The sequence below is a fragment of the Poecilia mexicana genome, unplaced genomic scaffold (genome assembly GCF_051168715.1).
Source record: "Poecilia mexicana isolate PSO_F unplaced genomic scaffold, ASM5116871v1 scaffold_18, whole genome shotgun sequence".
NCBI classification, from domain to species: domain Eukaryota; kingdom Metazoa; phylum Chordata; class Actinopteri; order Cyprinodontiformes; family Poeciliidae; genus Poecilia; species Poecilia mexicana.
The window spans coordinates 9,994,958-10,016,645 of NW_028263387.1; the positions used below are offsets into that span (position 1 = coordinate 9,994,958).

The 21,688-nt window shown below is 40.4% G+C and overlaps 1 long non-coding RNA gene across 1 annotated transcript; it reads left to right on the top strand.

Moving 5' to 3' along the window:
• Positions 1–5,186: 5,186 nt before the first annotated feature.
• Positions 5,187–21,362, top strand: LOC148154029 (uncharacterized). Its single transcript, XR_015766027.1, has 3 exons — positions 5,187–16,471; positions 18,472–18,574; positions 20,358–21,362. It is a non-coding gene; the product is annotated as an uncharacterized LOC148154029 (long non-coding RNA).
• Positions 21,363–21,688: the final 326 nt, after the last annotated feature.

Sequence of the window (21,688 nt, forward strand, 5' to 3'; positions counted from 1 at the left end):
TTGTAAAAGAAAAAAAATCTATTTTCCAGAAAATCCTCCTGGAGTTTCTTTTTTCGGCTTCCCTAACAACACCAAACGTCATCAGATTTGGATAACTGAGATAAAATTACCATCCCCGCTTATAAAAATAAAGGAAACTGGAGCAGATGACATCATCACAGAGAGTTCTCCTTAAACTAAACGACTTATTGTGGCTTGTAGAGGCAAACCGATAGAAATGTTTGGTCAAAAGGGCCCTGTAAGACTCAGGCCCACTAAAAGCTTCATATCTTGGCAGACTTGTTGCTTTTTTTTTTTTTTTCCAAGTGCAGAGAGAGAATTATGGCAGGAGAATGACTCAGCCAGAAATGCTGAAAGCAACATAATTAATATGAGTACAGGAGCGTTAGTGGCAAAGAGCCTCGCGTGGAAGAGGACCGGAGTCCTGCTCCCGACGCTCAGGAGCAGCGAGGAGGTGGAGAAGCTGAACGGACCAGACAGCCTGCGGGTGTAGAGCGGGGAAGAAGGCCCGGCGTGGGCCCGTGGCACTACCAGCAGTGGGAAAGGATGTCATGAAAAAACACAAAGTAGAGCTCAGATTTTGCTGCTACTGTGCAAAAAGATCTGGGCTTAAAGAACAAAAACAGCAGTCATCTTAGTTTCTGTCGAGAACTAAGTCCTTCTCATGACAACTCCCTGCATGCCTGTGAGAGCTGAGTGAAGAAAGTAAATATTATGTCCGGTTTGCGTGTTTTTCCTCGGTTTAACAAAAGCAAGCGTCAGTGAATAAAAAACCTGAACAAGATTTCCTGCCATTGTTCACCCAGACTTCTGATTTTAGTTTCCTCTGCGTTTTGTTTTCCAACATGAGCAAACTCCTCAACCATTTTCCTGTCCAGCAGCTCTTTTAATCTGTGACAATAATTAGCGTGCTGAGTTTTTTTTAGCCAAACTGTAGCCATGACGACGATGATGTTCCTTCCGGCTTCCTCTCCAGTGATCCGCGTTGGTCTCCTCGGCTCAGCCGTCACTTTGAGAGTCCAGAACAAGATGTCTGTCCACTGTGGGGCCGACAGAGAAGAACCCGGGCAGAAACTTGTCTTCCCCTCTGCTTCTTGCCACTTGTGCTTGGTTTGTGATTGTGTCTTTCTGGGTGTTTGTGTTTCCTCCAAAAACATCCAGGAAATGAAACATCCAGGAAATGCTGTAAGGCAGGGCGCTCAAACTCATTTTTATTTTGGCCCATATCAAAAATCTGATCGTTCTTAAAGGGCCGGTTGTGCCAGAATGCAATGATAAAACCCATTAAGTTGTTAAAATATCAATAATCTTTGTTTCAGCATTTAATAAGTGTTTCTTAAAATTAAATAATATTCAACATTTTTTCACGTCGATCAGTCCAACCAGGATTTCGTGATTGTTTGTGTGTGGGGAGTTTTATGCAATCAAAATCACAGATTTGTGGCGCTAATTTAGAAATATTTGTAAGGAATTTTTTATATTTGTACTAATGTATGATGTTAAATGTGACTTTTTTAATTCATTGATGTATCGATCACAGACTACAACTTGAGTTCAAGTAAGGTTGAGGCAGTCGTCACTTAGACCCAATGGTTTTGGCCAATTTCGAAAAAAAAATTTCTAGAAAAATTAGAAACAAAATTTGGGAATCTGTTGATATTGTGTGAATGTCGCAGGTTTGTGAAAAGCTGGAAGGACTTCCTGATGTAATTTGGAGTCTAGAGGGCCACATGAAAAGCTACGACGGGCCAGATTTGCCCCTGGGCCTTGAGTTTGACTCATTTGCCATGAGGTGTGAGTGTGCATTGTTGTATCTATGTTATCCTGTGCTAGACTTTCCAGGGGTAACCAGCCTCGTCCCTAATGACAGCTAGTAATCCCTCATCTCCATCAGCCTGCAGGGATTAAGAAGCAGATTTACCAGAGGTGGAGCCCTGTACTGTGTCACTTATCCTCTGGAGTTTCTCAGTGAAACGGACAAACTGCAGAATTTATTAGACAACAGTTTGTCTATTATTAGACAGCATCAGCCTTCTAATAGTAAGAAAGTTCTGGATTATTGTTGTTGGTGTTGTTATTGATAATGTCCTAAAACCTGCATCATTCTTTCTATATCCTAATTGTCTTTACAAATGGCTCAGTGAAGCTGTCATCTGTCATCTGACAAAGGAAGACAGAGAGTGAGATTTCTGAAATATTGATCTCAATCACGCTTAATCATTAAATGTTTCATTAAACACTTCATTGATTCAATTCCTCTCATGGTCGCAGCTCAAATCCAATTTCTGCTCATGATTGATTCCTAGGAAGCAGAAACTTTTACCTTTTGGTTTTATTTACCCCAGCAGCTGTTTAAGTACTCTGTGAGATTTATGAATAACTTCCACCTAAACGATTTGTAGAAATAATCCTGCACGCTGAAACATCAAATTTAATATTAATAGGCTTATAACAAACCATCCATTCTTTAATTTCCTGTACAAACTAAACAAGTTTTACATGAACGTGTGTATATGCCCATCACAATAAACAATAAATCAATTAATCGCATTATAAATTAATTCCTGTTTGCATAATTTATAGTTTTTCTCTTTCCACCAAAAGCTGGATGACAAAAGTTTTCAGTCTGATGTTTTGGTCTCAATTAGTCGTTTTGACTTCATAATTAATTTTATTTGTTTTTGTTTGTTTGGGTATTAAAATGTCTTCCAGTTCCGGTGTTAAATGTTAGATAAATATGTTCTTGCATTATCAAGCCATTACCTTTATATTACTTGAAAATGGCCTCAAAACAATAATATTATCGTTTATCGCAATAATTTCTGGGACAATTTATCGTCCAGCGAGATTTGTTATCAAGATGCTGATAACAGAGTATTTCATCACAGAGTGAGAAATCTCCTTGCTGAAACTTTCCAACGCTCAACATCCAACTTTGATGTGGGTGGAAGTCTAAAAAATGGATGAGCGCTCAGTCAGATGCAGTATTTCCTGAGGACAGTAACACAAAACCTCAACTGCTCAGTGCTGCGCACACAGCCGCTCATCACTATGCAGCTACCTGTCTTCTTCCCGTCTCCCACAGCAGAAACTCGCCTGCTCTGCGCCGGCGTGTGGGGAGGCAGAGCATCAAGGAAGTTGGTGGGAAAATAAAGAAAGGGAGACACAGTGTGTGCTATTCTAATTAATTAGCTCCCGCTGCGCGCTGCCGGTTTGGGATTGGCTGCAGAGCGGCACACCGGCGGCTCTTTCTGCCGGGCGGATGGAGGCGCCGGCCCGCAGAGATGTGACATGTGAAAGCTGCTGCGGAGACGAGGCCGTCCTGTCAAGGCGAAGAAACTCTCCGAGACGCACAACATCTGAAGCACAGCTTTCCCCCTGAAGGCGTTCAGCAGGCCGCAGCCTGAGAAAATAGGACATTAAAAAAAAAAAAAAAGAAAAAGATACTTATCACACATCCTGACCTTGCAATGATACAGATCCTTCTTTTGGTCAGATTGAGTTCATAGGAAGCTCACACAGCTAGTGGGGATGTCTAGGTAACTTGTGCTTGTTTTTTTTTCTTCTTACTAAAAATAAGCAAGTTGAAATGTATTCTCTGCTTACACTGGTTACACAGAAAGACAAATACATCAAACACTCACATTTAAAGTCATTGTTGACATGAATTAAAGAGCGAAATGCAGAGATGCGTCTCTAAATTGAAGCTCAGGCGACCAGATGGGGCCCTTTTCGATCCTGCACGAAGGAAAAAGTTAAAATTTCAGCATTAGGTGTAATTTTATCACACAGGCGTTTTGGGGAAGGAGGAAGATATAAAGGCCAAACTGGCATCAGCTTAAACAAATCAACAAAACCGATGAGGCTCATTAGTAATATATAATGTGATAGACACAAGATCAATATCAGCAAATATAGATACAATGTTTGGTATTAACTGACCTAAAACCAGAAATATTTCTTCCAAATCGACGTCAGTCAGAGATTTTTTTTTCTTTTAATAGATTTAGTAAATATCAGCTCTCAGAACAAAGATAATGTCAGACAAAACAAACAAGAACAATTCAAGTTTAATTAAATGGAATCAAATTGAGATTCACAATCCAAACATTTATTCAGTGGATACAAACATCACTAGAGTAAAGAAATATTATGCTCTCAAAATCCACTCTTACAAGGTTAATCCTTCAAATAATAATAAAAATAAAAACCAACTTTAAAGAGTTTACCTTGCGTAACAATAAGAGGTTTTGACACATCAATACGTTTTTTTTTTTTTTCTTTTACATAATAATCATGGCTGAGTTCAAGGTTCAGGCTGTGCCAGCGTGTCGGTACAATTTCCAAACGTTTGTTTCTGCAGCAGAGAATCCAGCAGCTTTAATCAGAATATTTATTCAGCTTTTTTTAAGGATTTAGAGCCGTTACTCCGTCATGGGGCAGATTTGTGGTGATTGTTGGATTCAGGCATCGGTTCAGAACGGCTTAAATTTTGATTATTCTGTTCAGACATGTGAAATATCTTCAAGGGTGAACAGGACAGATTTGTGCAAACAGCTGGAGGCCTGCAGGGTGTGTAGGGGAAGAAAATAAATAAATAAAGGTTTTAGTTTCTGTAAAAGTTTTAATCATAACCCCAAAGTCTCTTCTGCGTGTGTCAGTGATCAGATGTGAGTATTTTTTACTGATCCTTTAAAGCTTTTATAGTCCAAAAAAGAATAAAAACGTCCACATGAGCTGACTGGGTTTAATCGCTGTAATCTTAATTCTGTTAGTTATGGTTTAAAATAAATAAAATAAAAAGGCATTTGACCGTCCTCCGAGGAGCTCCCAGAGCTGAAGCAGAGCTCATTATGTCAGAAAATTACCCAAATTCACGCTCCGCTTACTTCTTTTGCAGTTTTGAGCTGCATCTCTCAGGCTATTTCATCTTTTATTACAGATTCACACTTCATTTTAAGAGTGGATAACTTCGAGAAAGTTTCTTGGAAGCCATTGAGTAATCTGGCCGCAATCCAAAAGTAATAATGTTTTAAAGTTCACATAGGTGGGTTTGCGTTCACTTTATAATTAGATTAAGGACATTTAGCACAAATGACTTGAATAAATAACCAGCAAAATTATATTTTGTTGGAAAATTCTTTTTTTTTTTAAATAAAGTCCTAAATGTGAGCCTGAGAGACTCCTTTTGGCTCTTAAACAAATAAACTTGTGTTATCAGAATCCGAACAACCAGCTAGCAGATCATCAATCAGTTAAACTGTGTGGGAGCGAGATGTGTGGTGATCATTTAAAATCAGTAGAGACTCGGTATCTAAGGCCTAGAGATTATTAATGTATTTCAAGGTACGAGAGCTGAAGGATGTAGAAACTTATCAATGCTACACAAAAAAAATGCTAACAAAAGCCGTTAGCTGAAGCCATATGGACAGAAATGAAAATAACAGTTTGAACCTCTACTTGTCCCTGTTTAAGTACAAGCTAACTGTTAGCACTGCAGCACAGCTAGCTGCCACAAGAAGTCAGAAAAGTGGCCCTGTAAAACTCAGCTGAACAAGTGTGGGTTGATTACCAGTTTCAAGTTGTTTCAATTGGTTTTTAAAAAGAATATGACTTCAAAACGGCTCAATGTCTTACTGGATCAAAGCTCTTATGAATCACTGATTTGAAACCTTTGGGTTAATTATGACACATTTATTAAGATCTGCAGAGCAGCAGCTGTTCAGTCACCAGCTAGTTTTGTGCTGCAGATGTAGTTAGGCAGCAATACAATGCTGCACCAGGCAGATTTAGGCTTAAAGTAATTGTTTAATTTCACCAAAAATGTTTCCGATCGCAGGTTCTACCTTAAGTTTTGGAGCTGCCCAGCCAGATGCCCGACTTGAATCTGACATACTGTGAAGGGGGCAAAAAATGAAACATCACCAAAAATAAATTGTCAGATTACATATACAGTTACATGATGGGTTTGATTGCTGTGATGCTAATGGTTTATATTTTTTGTTGCTAAGCACTCAATTATTTAACTGTTTTTTTTTGTTTTTTTTTTCAAAGCTTCCTGCCTCCAAAGACAACGTTTGAATTTCCCACAAACATCAAAATAAAACTTTTCCCATTTAAATCGTGCCTTGGGTGACTGTCTGTAAACACGGCCTTTGGCGCCATCCAGTGGCCAAACGTAGAATCACGCATACGCTGTCACCAGAAACGTGAATGACGGCTGCATGGTGCAGATATCCACAAATAGCCCACACACACACACTCAGAGAAAAAAGAGCACACCGTGCGTCAAAGTCCATATCCGGTTAGATGACGCATATAGTAATATTAAAGTTTTAAAAAGGAGTGTGAGACGTCTAAATGTGGCTCAATTATCCCGAATAAAGCCCCATAAACACATCCCAATTAGAAGCGAGGGTGTGATGTTAGTGTGTTTTTTAATTGGATTGGATTGAATTGGATTCTACAATAAAAAGTATTTTTCGTTATTATGTTATACAGTTAGGAATTGAAAACCACGTGTGAGTCTGAAATGATTTTTTTTTAACAGATAATCTGTCCTGTGTTTAAATAAACGGGTAACGCCCTCTTCACTGTATGAAAAAATGAAACATTTTCGGTACCTTAATGTAAATGCGATTGGTTTATGTTTTTTTTTTTTTGTTTTTTTTGTCAGTCATGGAGGCGGGAGAGGGGGCACACACGCACACACACACACACACACACACACACATAGTGTCTCTGCTGTGACTATGTATCACTTCAGATGCTCAGATAGAATTAAAAATCTGCGCTCCTCCGCCTTGTCACCAGTGTTATGCGCATTTTTTCCTCTCCTCTCCCGCAGCATGGTGCTCGGACTCGGAAGCTCAGCACCGCATTTTTCTCGGACGACTTAGACGAGCCAGCAGAAAGCTCCAGCACCACCTGTTCCCACCTTCAGATACAAGGTAAGACGCTTGGGAGGCAGGATTTGGACTCTTTTTTTTTTCCCTTTTTCGTTGAACGAAAAAAAAAAAAAGAAGAAGCAAGTGCGGCTGTCTGCCCAGATTAGAAGTGAGAAAAACAAACATCCAAAATGAGTTTGTGGAGAGTTGGCACATGCCGAGCGCCCGCAGGCTGCAGCACGGTGCGCCTTTTCAGGTTTTTTTTTCCTCCTCCTGTTTAGGGTCCCTTTTCTCTTCTCAAGTTCAAAGCGCGTCGGCGGTTGTTGTTGTTGTTGTTGTTTAACGTAATTTCCGGTCAGCAGGGGAACGTCTTCGTAAACAATGCAGTTCCAGTTGGATTCCTGCGTAATGGGACTCCTATTATATAATTTGCCAATTAGCTAATTCATGATCTCCATCATGTGATATGATCGTCGAGGTTTCATTTCCTTCACAGTGTTTTTTTTTTCTCCTTTCTTTTTTACAGATAAATTGAAGGCAAAGACGTGGCTGTATTTTTATTTCTTTAAATGTTTCTAGTCAAATCCAACAGCTTTGGTGAATGTTTTTCATCTTTAGAGCCAATTATCCACTTTTCTTCAGCCAAGCTGCTCCTTCACGAGGAAGGCCAGCGATCAATTATCCACTCAGACCTGTTATTTCACAGGCTCATGATCACTTACCTCCCCTCTGAGGGCAAAATAAATGTAATCTCATACCAGTGGACTATTACATAACTTTAAAACCGAAGTGCCATTCTGCCTGCGTGGGAGTAGATGTGATGTTCCCACTTCCTTGCTGTTGTTTTGCTTGTTAATTGAGTGAGGAGTATTAGTGTAAGCTGAGTTTTTTTTTTCTTTTTTTTTTTTTTAGATTCCTGCAGCTTTTGCTGGAGCCTCTTTTTTTATTATTATTATTTTATCTACGTATATCGGTATGCAGATGAAGTGGTTGCTTAGATAATGCGCTCCTACCTACGTGAAGTCTGTGTCTGCTGAGTTGCATGTTAATTCCAAAGGTGGCATGACCAAATGTGCATATATTTTGGTGTGTAGGGTGGTGTGTGTGTGTGTGTGTGTGTGTGTGTGTGTGTGTGTGTGTGTGTGTACTTGTTTTACCTGCCGCGTGGGGACTTCAGCCTGACTCTGTGCATACACGTGGGGACCTGATGACACGTGGGGACCAAATTTGAGGTCCCCACCGGCACAACCCCATTTTCAAGTAGAAAATGGTGTATAAACATGCCTGGTGAAGTTTTCCAGGAAGTCCCCACGAATTCCATTCCAAGACAAAATGTGTGTGTGTGTATAAGGGAACCGCCCCTAGTGGTCACACAGATTATTGCAGTCCCCATTAGGCTAGGTGTTCCGGAACAGTGCGTCACCATCTGCTCACTCTCTAGCTCCCTCTATTGGTCGGTCAGAGGTTTTGCAATTTATCGGTGAAATTAAACTTTAACTGTAAAAATGTAATATTTTTAACTTATTTTTTTACATTGTGGGATTAATGGAGTATTTTTCATTTAATTTATTTTATTGCAATTTAAAGTGAAGTTTACCAGTATTTACTTTTTTATTTAATTTATTGCAATAAATTAAATAAAATTTATTACAATAAATAATAATAAATTTATTGTAATAAATAAATTTATTATTTATTATTATAAATATTAAATAAGCAGCTTAGCTCAAAGCTGCGCTCTTAGCTTTGAGAAGCTAAGCGCACACACACTATTGAAACTCAAGTTAACTGGCAAATAGTAAAGAGCTGAAATTTGGTACATCGGTAGGACCCACTGAAACAAGAAAAAAAGCCTTTTGGAGGAAATGTTGCCATTTTGGGTCAAATTTTTTGGCATTTTTGACTTTTCATACATGTCGAACTTCAACAAACTCCTACAGATTCTGAGCTATCTTCAAATTTGGTCAATATGACATTAAGGCAGTGGTTCTTAACGTGAGTTCATTCGAACCCCAGGGGTTTGATCAGTCGGTCTCAGGGGTTCAGTGGAGCCTCTGCCGCACTGATTGAAGAAGCTCCACTTCTCAGCATGAATTTGAACTTGTGTCTTTTCTTACTTCAGCAAAGCTCACAGTTTTTACCAAATTCTGTACCAAATTCTTTTCGGGGTTGCTACTGCCTCTAGTGGCATGGGGGTGGTAACATAATTACTCAGTCAGCCTCCTGCAGTGATTAACAGGCAGAAGCAGCTGTTGGAGCTGATCTGATTATTGGGTGAAGGAGTGAGGAGTGAAATTGTTTTTGTACCGCAAATTAACGTTTTATTTTAAGTCAACTCAGAGATTATTTTTTGTTATTTTTATAAGCAAAAGAAACTCCTTTGAAACAGGAAAAGTCTCCCCAAGTGCTTTTTATTGTTTTTGAATGAGTCGAAAACCTCCTCCTGAGGGACTACTCTGGTATTTTTGTTTTCTGGACCTTTGTGATGCAAGAGTGGCCATAACAAGTACAAAAACCTTCACCGACGACTTGAAGAAAAGCACAAAGTTGTGGGATCCAGCCGATCACTCACAGAAGAACAAAGAAAGCAGCCAGCGGGCAGTGAGTAAAATCAGCTGATTGAGTTTATGAATGAAAGTGCAGCTGCGCTGCAGAGAAACAATCAATCGCCACAGAAAGCAAAGTTGTGGATTTTGGAAAAGAATTGCAACAAAAAAGGATGTTTATGGATGAACTTATTTGAAAGTGAAGGGATTGTGTGATCATTAACAATGTCTGACCCTGACACTCCGCCTGCGTCTCAGGACATATTAAAGGTGTGCGTTCTTTCGCGCAGAGGCAGATTGGGAGCCTGCACTAGAAGGATTACATTACTAAATCAGAATACTGCAAAGTCTTTATTTATTATTAATTTTTCATTCTCTTAAGAATGTAGAGCTAATTATTTGATCTAAACAAGACCTTAAAGTGGATCCAGTTTCTCTCGATGGTCAACCTGTTGAAATTGTGGCAAATTTTAAATACCTTGGGTCGTTCCTGGACAGTCAGCTCAACTGAAAACACTGACTATATTTTGAAGAACTGTTATCAGAGACTCTACCTTTGAAGAAGACTTAGTGATCTTGGGGTGACCCAAATAGACTCTAATTGGGTCACCCCCTATGTCTTGAATTTTGAAAAAAATAATTTTGTTTATCACTACATAAGGGTTCAGCGAGTGCGCATATGAATTTGATGGATTTGGTACCTCAAAAAAGATTAAGAACCACTGCATTAAGGTGTTGGGGAGTAATGATTATCAATTTTTTTTTTGTTTTTGTGGATGTTAAAGGGGCATGGCCAGGCCTTAACTTTGAGCTTCATACCATAAATTTGGAAAATCTATAACTTTCTTAAAGAAAGACTGATTTATACCAAACAATGAGTGATCCATGTGGTATGCCAAATGATACTATTTGGTCATATGATGACATAAATGCACACCCTATCAGAACAAGAAGTCTGTTTTTTTCCTTTGAAAGTTCCATTTCTGACTCCCTTGATCTAATCAAGATGATACTGAGGCAGATACCAGAAAAATTGGTCTTACTTGCTTTAAAGCTCAACAAGTTTACACTGGAAGGTGACTTCCCCATGCCCACACAATATAGCAAGCCATTGCCATTCATTTGGCTCTAAATTCCACATATTTCAGCCAAGCAGCACCAAAGTCACTAGGGAGAATGGACATGTCTGGCACATTCCGCATCATGGCGTTTACCATAAGCGAAAGAACATACTGAGGGTGGTGTTTGACTGCACATCCTCATTTCAAGGAACCTCTCTGAACAAGAAACATCTCCAAGGTCCTGATTTAACAAACACCCTGATTGGGGTACTGTTAAGGTTTCGCCAAGAAGCAATCACTGTTATGGCAGACATTGAGGCAATGTTTTATCAAGTTTATGTTGATGAAAAGGACAGGGACTTTCTGAGGTTTCTGTGGTGGCCAGAAGGGGACATTAGTAAACCTCTTGAGGTTTACAGGATAAAATTTCACCTCTTTGGTTCAGTATCACTGCTGCCGACAACCAGAAACATTATTCTGATGAGGTTATCAAAACCATTAAAAGTAACTTATGTAGATTGTTTGCCTCTGATCAGTGGCAACAGAGAACCCTCCAGGACCCTACTGAGGGTGTAGAGCTGGTCCAGTGTTCCACGACCAGGACGAAAACCACACTGCTCTTCCTGAATCCGTGGTTCGACTATCCGACGGACCCTCCTCTCCAGAACCCCTGAATAGACCTTACCAGGGAGGCTTAAGAGTGTGACCCCTCTGTAATTGGAGCACACCCTCCAGTCCCCCTTTTTGAACAGGGGGACCACCACCCCAGTCTGCCAATCCAGGGGAACTGCCCCCGATGTCCATGCGATATTGCAGAGACGCGTGAGCCAACACAACCCTACAACATCCAGAGCCTTAAGGAACTCCGGGCGGATCTCATCCACCCCCGGGGCCCTGCCACCGAGGAGCTTTTTGACCACCTCGGCGACCTCGTCCCCAGAGATTGGAGAGCCCGACCCAGAGTCCCCAGGCTCAGCTTCCTCAACAGAAGGCATGTTGGTGGGATTGAGGAGGTCTTCGAAGTATTCCGCCCAACGGCCCACGGCCCGAGTTGATGGGACGGGGTCAGCAGCACACCGCCCCCACTATAAACAGTGTTGGTGCTGCACTGCTTCCCCCTCCTGAGACGCCGGATGGTGGACCAGAATCGCCTCGAAGCCGTACGGAAGTCTTTCTCCATGGCCTCTCCAAACTCCTCCCATGCCCAAGTTTTTGCCTCAGCGACCACCTGAGCCACATGCCACTTCACCCGCCAGTACCCATCAGCTGCTTCTGGAGTCCCACAGGCCAAAAAGGCCCGATAGGACTCCTTGACAGCATCGCTCACCGAAGGCGTCCACCAACGGGTTCGAGGGTTGCCGCTGCGACAGGCACCAACAACCTTTGCGGCCACAGCTCCGATAAGCCGCCTCGGCAATTGAGGCACGGAACATGGTCCACTCAGACTCAATGTCCCCTACCTCCCCCGGAACGTGTTCGAAGTTCTGCCAGAGATGAGAGTTAAAGCTCCGTCTCACAGGGGACTCCGCCAGACGTTCCCAGCAGACCCTCACTACACGTTTGGGCCTGCCAGATCTGACCGGCTTCCTCCCCCACCACCGGAGCCAACTCACCACCAGGTAGTGGTCAGTGGACAGCTCCGCACCTCTCTTCACCCGAGTGTCCAAGACATACGGCCGCAGATCCGATGAAACGACGACAAAATCGATCATCCAACCTGCGGCCTAGGGTGTCCTGGTGCCAAGTGCACATATGGACACCCTTATGCTTTAACATGGTGTTCATGATGGACAATCCGTGACGAGCACAGAAGTCCAATAACAGAACACCACTCAAGTTCAGATTGGGGGGGCCGTTCCTCCCAACCACGCCCCTCCAGGTCTCACCGTCATTGCCCACGTGAGCGTTGAAGTCCCCCAGCAGAACAAGGGAGTCCCCAGGAGGGGCACTCTCCAGTACCCCCTCTAAGGACTCCAAGAAGGGTGGGTAATCTGAACTGTTGTTCGGCCCATAAGCACATACAACAGTCAGAACTCTTACCCCCACCCGTAGGCGGAAGGAGGCTACCCTTTCGAGTAACCTCTCAGCTACTTCAAGCTGAGAGGTTCTACCCAGAACCTCTCAGCCTCGCACACTGGCACCTGTTCCTTCCCCACCAGAGAAGTGACGTTCCACGTCCCAAGAGCCAGCTTCTGCAGCCGAGGATCAGACCGCCAGGGTCCCCTCCTTCGGCCGCCGCCCATTACACATTGTACCCGACCCCTTTGGCCCCTCCGACAGGTGGTGAGCCCATTGGAAGGGGGACCCACGTCTCCTCTTCGGGCTGAGCCCGGCCGGGCTCCGTGGGTAAAAGCCCGGCCACCAGGCGCTCGCCATTGTGCCCCACCTCCAGTTGTATTGTACCTCTATTGTTGTATATTTATTTATTTATTTATGTATGTATTTATTTGTTTTGCTTAGACCCTCCTCCTGCAGTGATTAACAGGCAGAAGCAGCTGTTGGGGCTGATCTGATTGTTGGGTGAAGGAGTGAGGAGTGAAACAGAGTTTTTGTACCGCAAATTAACGTTTTATTTGAAGTCAACTCGGAGATTATTTTTTGTTATTTTTATAAGTAAAAGAAACTCCTTTGACACAGGAAAAGTCTCCGTGAGTGCTTTTTATTGTTTTTGAGTGAGTCAAAAACCTTCTCCTGAAGGACTACTCTGGCATTTTTGTTTTCTGGACCTTTGTGATGGAAGAGTGGCCATAACACAGAGAGAATACCCTCCATGGATAAAGGAGTTGGAAACTAAAATAAAAAAGGGTCACACTAGAGGTGGTGGCTTGGTGCAGCTACTTCAAGCTCAATACCCAGAAGACAGTGGAGTTAATGATGGACTTAGGAAAGTCACAGACCCATCATCCCCTCTCAGAGTCCTTTCTATCTCCAATTTGGACTCATTCTGCTTCCTGGACATCACCATCATCCAGGACTTCAAGTGGGAGCCAACCATCAGCTCCTTTATCATAAAGGCCCAGAACAAGTTGTTCTAGCTATGGCAGCTGAGAGAACTCAAACTGCCAATTGAGTGTTGGTGCAGTTTAACACAGCCATCATCAAGTCCGTCCTCACCACCTCTGTCACTGGGTACAATGGAACCACAACCAAGGACAAACCTAGATTACAACACATCATGCATACTGATGAAAAGGTGATTGGGTGCAACCTCCAACATTTACATGACCTGTACTTCAGGGATGTAGGTCGTGCAGGTTGGATTGCAACTAACACTTCTCAAGAACAGCTTCTTTACCTCAGCCATTAGACTGTTAACAATAGATAATTGAATGTTGCATAACACTGCCACTTTATCTACCTGCTATTCTGCACATGCATACATATTTTTACTTTTTAGTCATATTTTGCATCAATATATCAAAGCAATTTCCTAACACATGACCCTGTATACTAGCAATAGCAATAAAAGTGATTCTGATTCTTCATGCGACAAGTCTGACGTTCTATCAAACAGTTCTAGGAATGGGGTACTGTTCTATCCCATTGTGTGCTAGGGGAATGGTATGACTGAAAGAAACAGGAATCTTAATAAAATGGTAAACATAGCAGTTCTATGTCTGGAAATTGAATTAAAACTAATTGAATAATTCCTAAAGAGAAAGTATTTCACTCCATGTTCATTAGTCAAGTCAAACAGGTCATGTTTAGGCCTGCTTAGTAGAAATGACAGTATTAGGTGCATTAAGTGCAGAAGCTTTCTGCTGAACACAATCCTTTATTTGCTCTTTGTTTTATGTAAAGGTTATGCAGTGTTGTCCATCATTTTAAGTGACTTACCCATACAAAATTTAACAGAAATAAAAATCTTATCCACATATTTATCCACATGTAGTATAATAATAGTAATATATAGTAGTATAATAATAGTATAATAGTATAATCTTATCCACATATTTATCCACATATAGTTTTCCTTATCTACAATAGGCCTCCACCCAATTTCTCTGTAATGGCTGCCATCTCACACACATCCTGAAATTTGACGTCCCCACCTCACCCATGCCCATCCCCCCTCAACATTCCCTCCATGGCCTGGAGGGAAACATGCTGAACTATAAAGTATAGCATGTTTGAACTTTTTAAGGAAAATGCTTGGTTGACAATAAAGAATGGTGGGAGAAGAGAAATAAAGAATCCGCATGCAACTCAAGCAGGTTGACTGGCTCACATTTCCTCATATAGTTTTTCTTATGTACTATAGCCATCTACCCAGTTTCTCTGTAATGGCTGCCATCTCACACACTTCCTGAGATTTGACGTCCCCATCTCACCCATGCCCATCCCCCCTCAACATGCTTGGTTGAAGATAAAGAATGGTTGGAGAATAAAAAAAATCAGTATGCTAATCAAACAGGTTGACCACCTCACATTTCTTCACTTTCTTTCAACTTTCCTAATTTATATATTTATTTTTCCACATCCTGTTTTTCTGATATGCTATAGCCTCTATCCCCAGTCTCTCTGTAATGGCTGCCATCTCACACACTTCCTGAGATTTGACGTCCCCACCTCACCCATGCCCATCCCCCTCAACATGCTTGGTTGAAGATAAAGAACGGTGGGAAAATAACAAAATCAGTATGCTAATCAAACAAGTTGACTGGCTCACATTTCTTCAGTCACTTTCTTTCAACTTTCCTAATTTATATATTTATTTTTCCACATCTTGTTTTTCTGATATGCTATAGCCTCTATCCCCAGTCTCTCTGTAATGGCTGCCATCTCACACACTTCCTGAGATTTGACGTCCCCACCTCACCCATGCCCATCCCCCCTCAACATTCCTCCATAACTTGCTCTCAAACTTTGCAGAATTGACTGGTGTTGAACCTACAAAATTTCCATTACAAAGAATAATTTTGTCTCCTGAAGCATTACTGTGGGAGATAATAAAATGTAACTTATTAATTTCATAGTTTTAAAACTTAATTGATGGCGCGGGAAAGTTGTGACGCCAAAGTTAAGGTGTCATTAGTTATTAACACAGGGCTGGGCCGTCAACCTCAGCTCAATGCTTTTTGCAACCAAGCAGAAACTCCGGCGTGTGCCGGAGGAAAAATCAAGCGCTCCTTTTTGACTACTGCACACCGAAGGAGGGGATTCATGCTAACACATCCGAGGAATGAGGAGCGACATATGACGAGGAATGAGCTAAAAAAATGGTAAGATTATAGTTATCTTAATGGACTCCTAGTTTTTATCCATTATATCACTCGGTCAGATATACTTTTAAATGCTGTTTAAACGTGTTGATCTGTAAAAACTGTTTCAATTGTGCTTCACTTGGATGGCTAGCTTACATTAGCCTAGTACAGCTAATAAGAAACATGCATGTTTTATTTTCAATTTATTGATGTGCAGTCTTACAAGAAAAATAAAAGTGATAACCTAAAAAATATGTTATTAAAATATGACTGCTCAAAAAATAACTCAAATGCAAAATATAAAAAGCTAAGTTAGCAAATTGCAAACCTCATAAAGCAGAAATAATGAAATATGCACTATTTTCAGTCACCCTGCTTGTGTGATTGAAGAGGGTTTTTGCTTTTTTGCATGTGTTTTGAATGGAGAGACGATAGACATGAGGATCTAAAACACGAGGCTGAAGTAAATGGATACCTTGTGGGTAAAGGTTGATTCTGCTGGGAGGGGGGCCTTCAGGGCACATTACACCAGACTACATTCTCTTTAGAATAATAAAGGTTGGGATATTTGGGGAAGAGCTGTGAATTAGAAACTAACTTCAGCATCATAACTTTAGTTGAGGGGAAGAGAGTGAATCTGCTTTGTTAAAATGAATTTCAGGGCTTTGACACATTTATAATCATTGAATGTTTGGGGGGGGGGGTTTTCCAGGAAAATCCCAACCAGAGATGCAGATCCAGTGATGGGAGTGACGGCTGTTCCAGTTTAAAAGGTGAATTATCTCAGGGAAAGATGCATTAGCCCACAGTGTTTTTCCCACTTTTAAATTGTTTTTGCATAACTGTTTCAGCTAAATTAATGTAACCTGTGCATAACCGCACAGGTAAGAGAAGGGAGGTGTGCAGGGGCGGATCTAGCAAAATATTTATGGGGTGACAAGAGGAGGGCAGGGATTTTTTCAGGGGTGGCAGCATATGCCAGTATCTAAGTATGAATCTAGATAGAGATGTGCCAATACCGTGATCGGCGATCACCGATCATACACTTTTTCACGGAAATCGGCCGATTATGATCGATGGCCGATTGATCGGCACACCTCTAATAGATAGATATGTCTCACTCTCACATTTGGCTTACACAGACCTAACATTGGACTTAATCTGTTTTTAACTTGCATTGTTTCAAAATGAGCTTCATGTAGCACTGAGGATTAAATAAAATTTCTTAATATAGTATAGTTAATTATTTTTATGTATTTCATACTGCTACTAATTGATTTGTATTACTGGATTGGACTAATCGCTTTGTGACTCATTGTGTCCAGAAAATCATTGTGTCCAGAAAATAATTTTATCCCAATGCAGGACAAGCAGAAATCTGTCAAAAAACAAAAACATGGGGTGGCAACTGCCTCCCCATGCCACCCCAGTAGATCTGCCCCTGGAGGTGTGAAAGAGGATTTACCTGATTTTAATTGCCTAGATTAGAAGAAGCTAACACAATATCAGTTAATGTTTGATTTAAGAGTACACAGTCAGGTTTTTCTTAAACAAAGAAAAGGCTCAACACATCTTTCCTGCAGTTATTTTATTTCAAATGCCAGTTGTTTCTAAATATCCAAAGAAATAAAGATTTGTGTTGTCATCTCTGACAGCGGGAGATGTTTTGGTAGGACCCAGTTCAACTGCTTTCCTTTATACATTCATCTGTTATTGACTTCTTATAGCTTTGCTAATTTTATTTAGTAACAGTCTAGTTGTTCCTTTAGTTGTTCTTCTAGTTGGGGAAATCATATTTTATTTATCACTGCAGGAGGGTTCAGTGAATGCGCATATGAAACTGGTGGGTTTGGTACCTCAAAAAAGGTTAAGAACCACTGTCTTGCATATAAATGTCAAATAATTTAAAGCCTTTTAATTTATGTATGCTGAAACCATTATGTCAAATTTAGCAGCAATGATAATCTCAATAAACAAATGGTGGTCTGTGTTAAAATATTAGCTTTTATGGGGCCCCTGAAGCTCTGGGGGCCCAATGGAGCTGCTGACTTAATTTGGATTTAACAGAAGTGGACAGAATTGATATTCATTTTAATTGTATTTTTTGATTAGTTGTTTTTAAGACTAGTTGTGGGTTTATATAGCAGTTCAATGATGATGTTTTCCCATAACATAATTACCCAGTGATATTTTTACTTTTATTGTCAACTTAACATCTTTTAATACAAAAAACACGGTGGACCACCTGGGCACCCGACCACCGGGCTTAGCAAGTTTTCTGGGGGAAACCCTGCATGTTGAAGTATAAAATCAATGTGCATAGTTTGTGTCATTTAACCTACAGTTAATAGGTCAGATTAGGTGAAAATGGATATCATAGTCCAAATGTAATTTGCTGCGGTCAGTACCTAACTCCTGTGTGGGTGTCTGATTTTTAACTGTCAAATTTGGACACAGCAGAATATTAGCTTTTGGTGTATTTGTGACAGATCTGGGTGGATCACTTCATGGTTAGTATTAAATATATAAGTAAGGCTTTTGCTTTATTTGTCCTCCCACCCCCTCTGTTAAGTGCTGTGTTTTCATATTATGCACCATGAAATGCAGAATCTCCAGTGTAATCTGATGGAGCCTGTACACTTTTGATGCTGTTAATATGTGACATATTTGGGATTTCTAAATACCTTCATGAAGTTGAAGTTGACTCTGTAGCTCTGTATTAAGTTGTAACAGCTAATTTAGGCATTTTACTGTTAAACTTGTCAATTTTTAGGAGTTGAAACAGTCATCCGATGAGAGCGACGATACCGTCATCCTTGGTCCAACACCAGCTGAAGTACGGGACATGAGCGTGCCTGAGCTCACAAGAACTGATTGTAAGTTTATCTATAAATATCATAGTATCACACTTTTTTTTAACTGATGATTGTAGATGTTTTGATGTTTATGCTTGTTTCTGTATTTATCATCAGAAATAATTTCCCAGAGAACAAAAAGTCATGGGAATAGAAATTATTTTCACAGGCGTCTAAGAAAAATGCAATGAACATTCAGGTTAACATCGGTAGGCCTAACAGCAGCCAATCAGAGTGGAAAAAATATTATTATTTTGTGCCATTTTCTAGTTGTTAAATATTCCACAAAATGAGGAGATAAAAGATGAACAACATGCCAGTTTAAACTTTGGACTATTTGCAAACCAACTGAACTCTGCAGCATTAAAACATGGATAGAACTGTAACTACATTAATCATAGCTCTTCTTCTGTTCAGTGTTTGTCAGTTTCTTGTGGTGCAGCTCTGTGCTGCCTTCAGGAGAATGGGACATCAGAGCATCATCCATAAAATTTCACCCAAATGGCATTTACTGTGCAAACCAGAGCTTTTAGTGGAAAAACAAAAGTTCCTTTTAATGCCACACAAATATGAGACAGAAATATGGATTATTTCTTTATATAGACCTGTCTATTGATTATAGATTAATAGTTTTACTGAACAGAAATTACAAAGAACAAATCTGGTTCTTCATCAAATCCTAATGAGTCAAACTGAAAGTGTCATGGAGTCACTGAACACCACCATGACATTAACACTGACATGAAAAATAATATTGAAGAAATAAATATATCAAATATAATTAAAAACATAAATAAGTGATAAGTTATTTACTGTTATGGTCTGTAAGATATATTTATTCTCAATATTAGATATGGTCTCAGCAAACCCATGGCACTTCAACAATATTATTTTACCTTTTATCTGGAAATAGTGTCTGTTTATTCTTGCCATACAGTCCTCTGTATTAATTATTGCTCGAAAGGCCTTGCCATACCAGTTTATTCCTCTGTATTTACTTTAGTTTCTTAGTTTATTCTTGCATTTTGTTCTTCATTCATTTCCATTTAGTTTCCTTTGATTAGTATTGTCCTCTCTTGGTTTATTGCTATGTCCACTTTAGTTTCTTTTCTGTTTCTAGATTTATTTTATCATTTATTGATGCTCAGTAATCTTCACTCATCACCTGCTGCGCTGCCTAATCATCATGTTTCACATCATGTGTTCATTTTTCACTGTTCAGCGTCGGATTCTGTTTTTATGCCATAATTCACATCTCTGCCAGCATGCCTAGGTGGGCCCCATGTGGGGAAAAGGAGGGCAGACCATGTGGGTTTGTCCGCGGGTTCCATGATGGCCCCACATGGGTTTGCCCATGTAGGGCCACAGCCCACATGGGCCATACATGGGCAAACCCATGTGGGCCACCACCATATAGGGCATGTAGGGCCCATGTGGGCTGTGGCCCTACATGGGCCCTACATGGGCAAACCCATGCCGGGCCATTGTGGAACCCGCAGACAAACCCATATGGGACCCATATATCAGCCCTCCTTTCCCCCACATGGGGCCCACCTAGGCATGCTGGCAGGGTACCTGCTGATGCTTTTTTAAGGACTGGTGAGATTAATGTTTTCACTCATTACTAGTTGTCAGCTTCATCAGTGGCAACTATTACAGCTGACAACTGACCCTTTAATATTAAATACTTTACTACAGCTGTGATTGAAAAATGTTTTTGTGATAGCTTTATAACTTGCCCTGTCACACAGACTGAAACCTTTTTTCATTGAAGAACACTTATGTGCCCCTAATTATTTTTCAGGCCCACCACAAAAGAAGAGACTCAAGTGGAGCCAAGAAGAAATTCAGGCGGTGGAGAAAACGCTCATGGACTGTATTGAATCTGGAAAGGTTCCTGAGAAAGCCCAGTGTACAGTCATGGCCAAAAGTTTTGAGAATGACACAAATATTATATTTTCACATTAACTGTTGCCCTCTGGTTTTCATGTGTCAGATGTTTTCATCACATACAGAAATACAATTGCAATCATATTATGAGTAACAAAAGCTTTTACTGACAGAATGAGTTAATGCAGCAAGTTAGTATTTGCAGTGTTGACCCCTCTTCTTCAGAACCTCTGCAATTCTCCCTGGCATGCTCTCAATCAACTTCTGGACTAAATCCTGACTGATAGCAGTCCATTCTTGCACAATCAATGCTTGCATTTTGTCAGAATTGCTAGGTTTTTGTTTGTCCACCCATCTCTTGATGATTGACCACAAGTTTTCAATGGGATTAAGATCTGGGGAGTTTCCAGGCCATGGACCCAAAATCAAATATTGCTGTTAAGCTGATCACTCTTTATAACATTCTGGAGTACATGCAAATTGCCATTATAAAAACTGAAGCAGTAGACTTTGTAAAAATTAACATTTGAATCATTCTCAAAACTTTTGGCCATGACTGTATGAAGTGCATTGAAACCTCACCAGTGGCCCTCAAGGACAGGACATGGCAAGGGGTTAAATTCTATGTGAAAAATCGCATAGATGCGTTAAAACGAGAGACTTTCAAAAGAAGGTAAGCGTTGACTTTTTTGGTATCTGGATCTGTTTGAAGTTTCTGCCAGTTTTGAAGTTCTGAGACAGCTGCAGTCAAGTTTTGTAATCCAAGTATGTATGCATACTTTCATAGAAGAGGAAGTGTGTATGTTAATGTTTATGGATGCAAATCAATGAATCCATTTCATATATGTATATCCATGTTGAATTGTACTACGTATATCTGGAAATTGTGTAATAAAATGGTTCACATACAACCTGAAAATGCAGTCCAATATTGATGGTTGGCTTTAAGCAGGTTACCAGGAACTTAAAATAACATTAAACAAAAACAAATCTAATATAATGCAGTTTATTGACTTAAAACAACTAGGATTGCTCATATTTAACAAACTGTGTTCACAAAAATTACACAGTGCCACCTGGTGGTAGTTGGTGAAGGACAAGTCCCCACGTGCACCCAAAACCTGACAGATTTTTGATTTTCTAAACTTTATAAATTTTTATGTTAAAGATGATATTTCATGTTCCAATGTCCCTAAAAAAAATCCAAACCTAAAATGGAGTCTTTAGCTCATTTAGAAAGTTGAG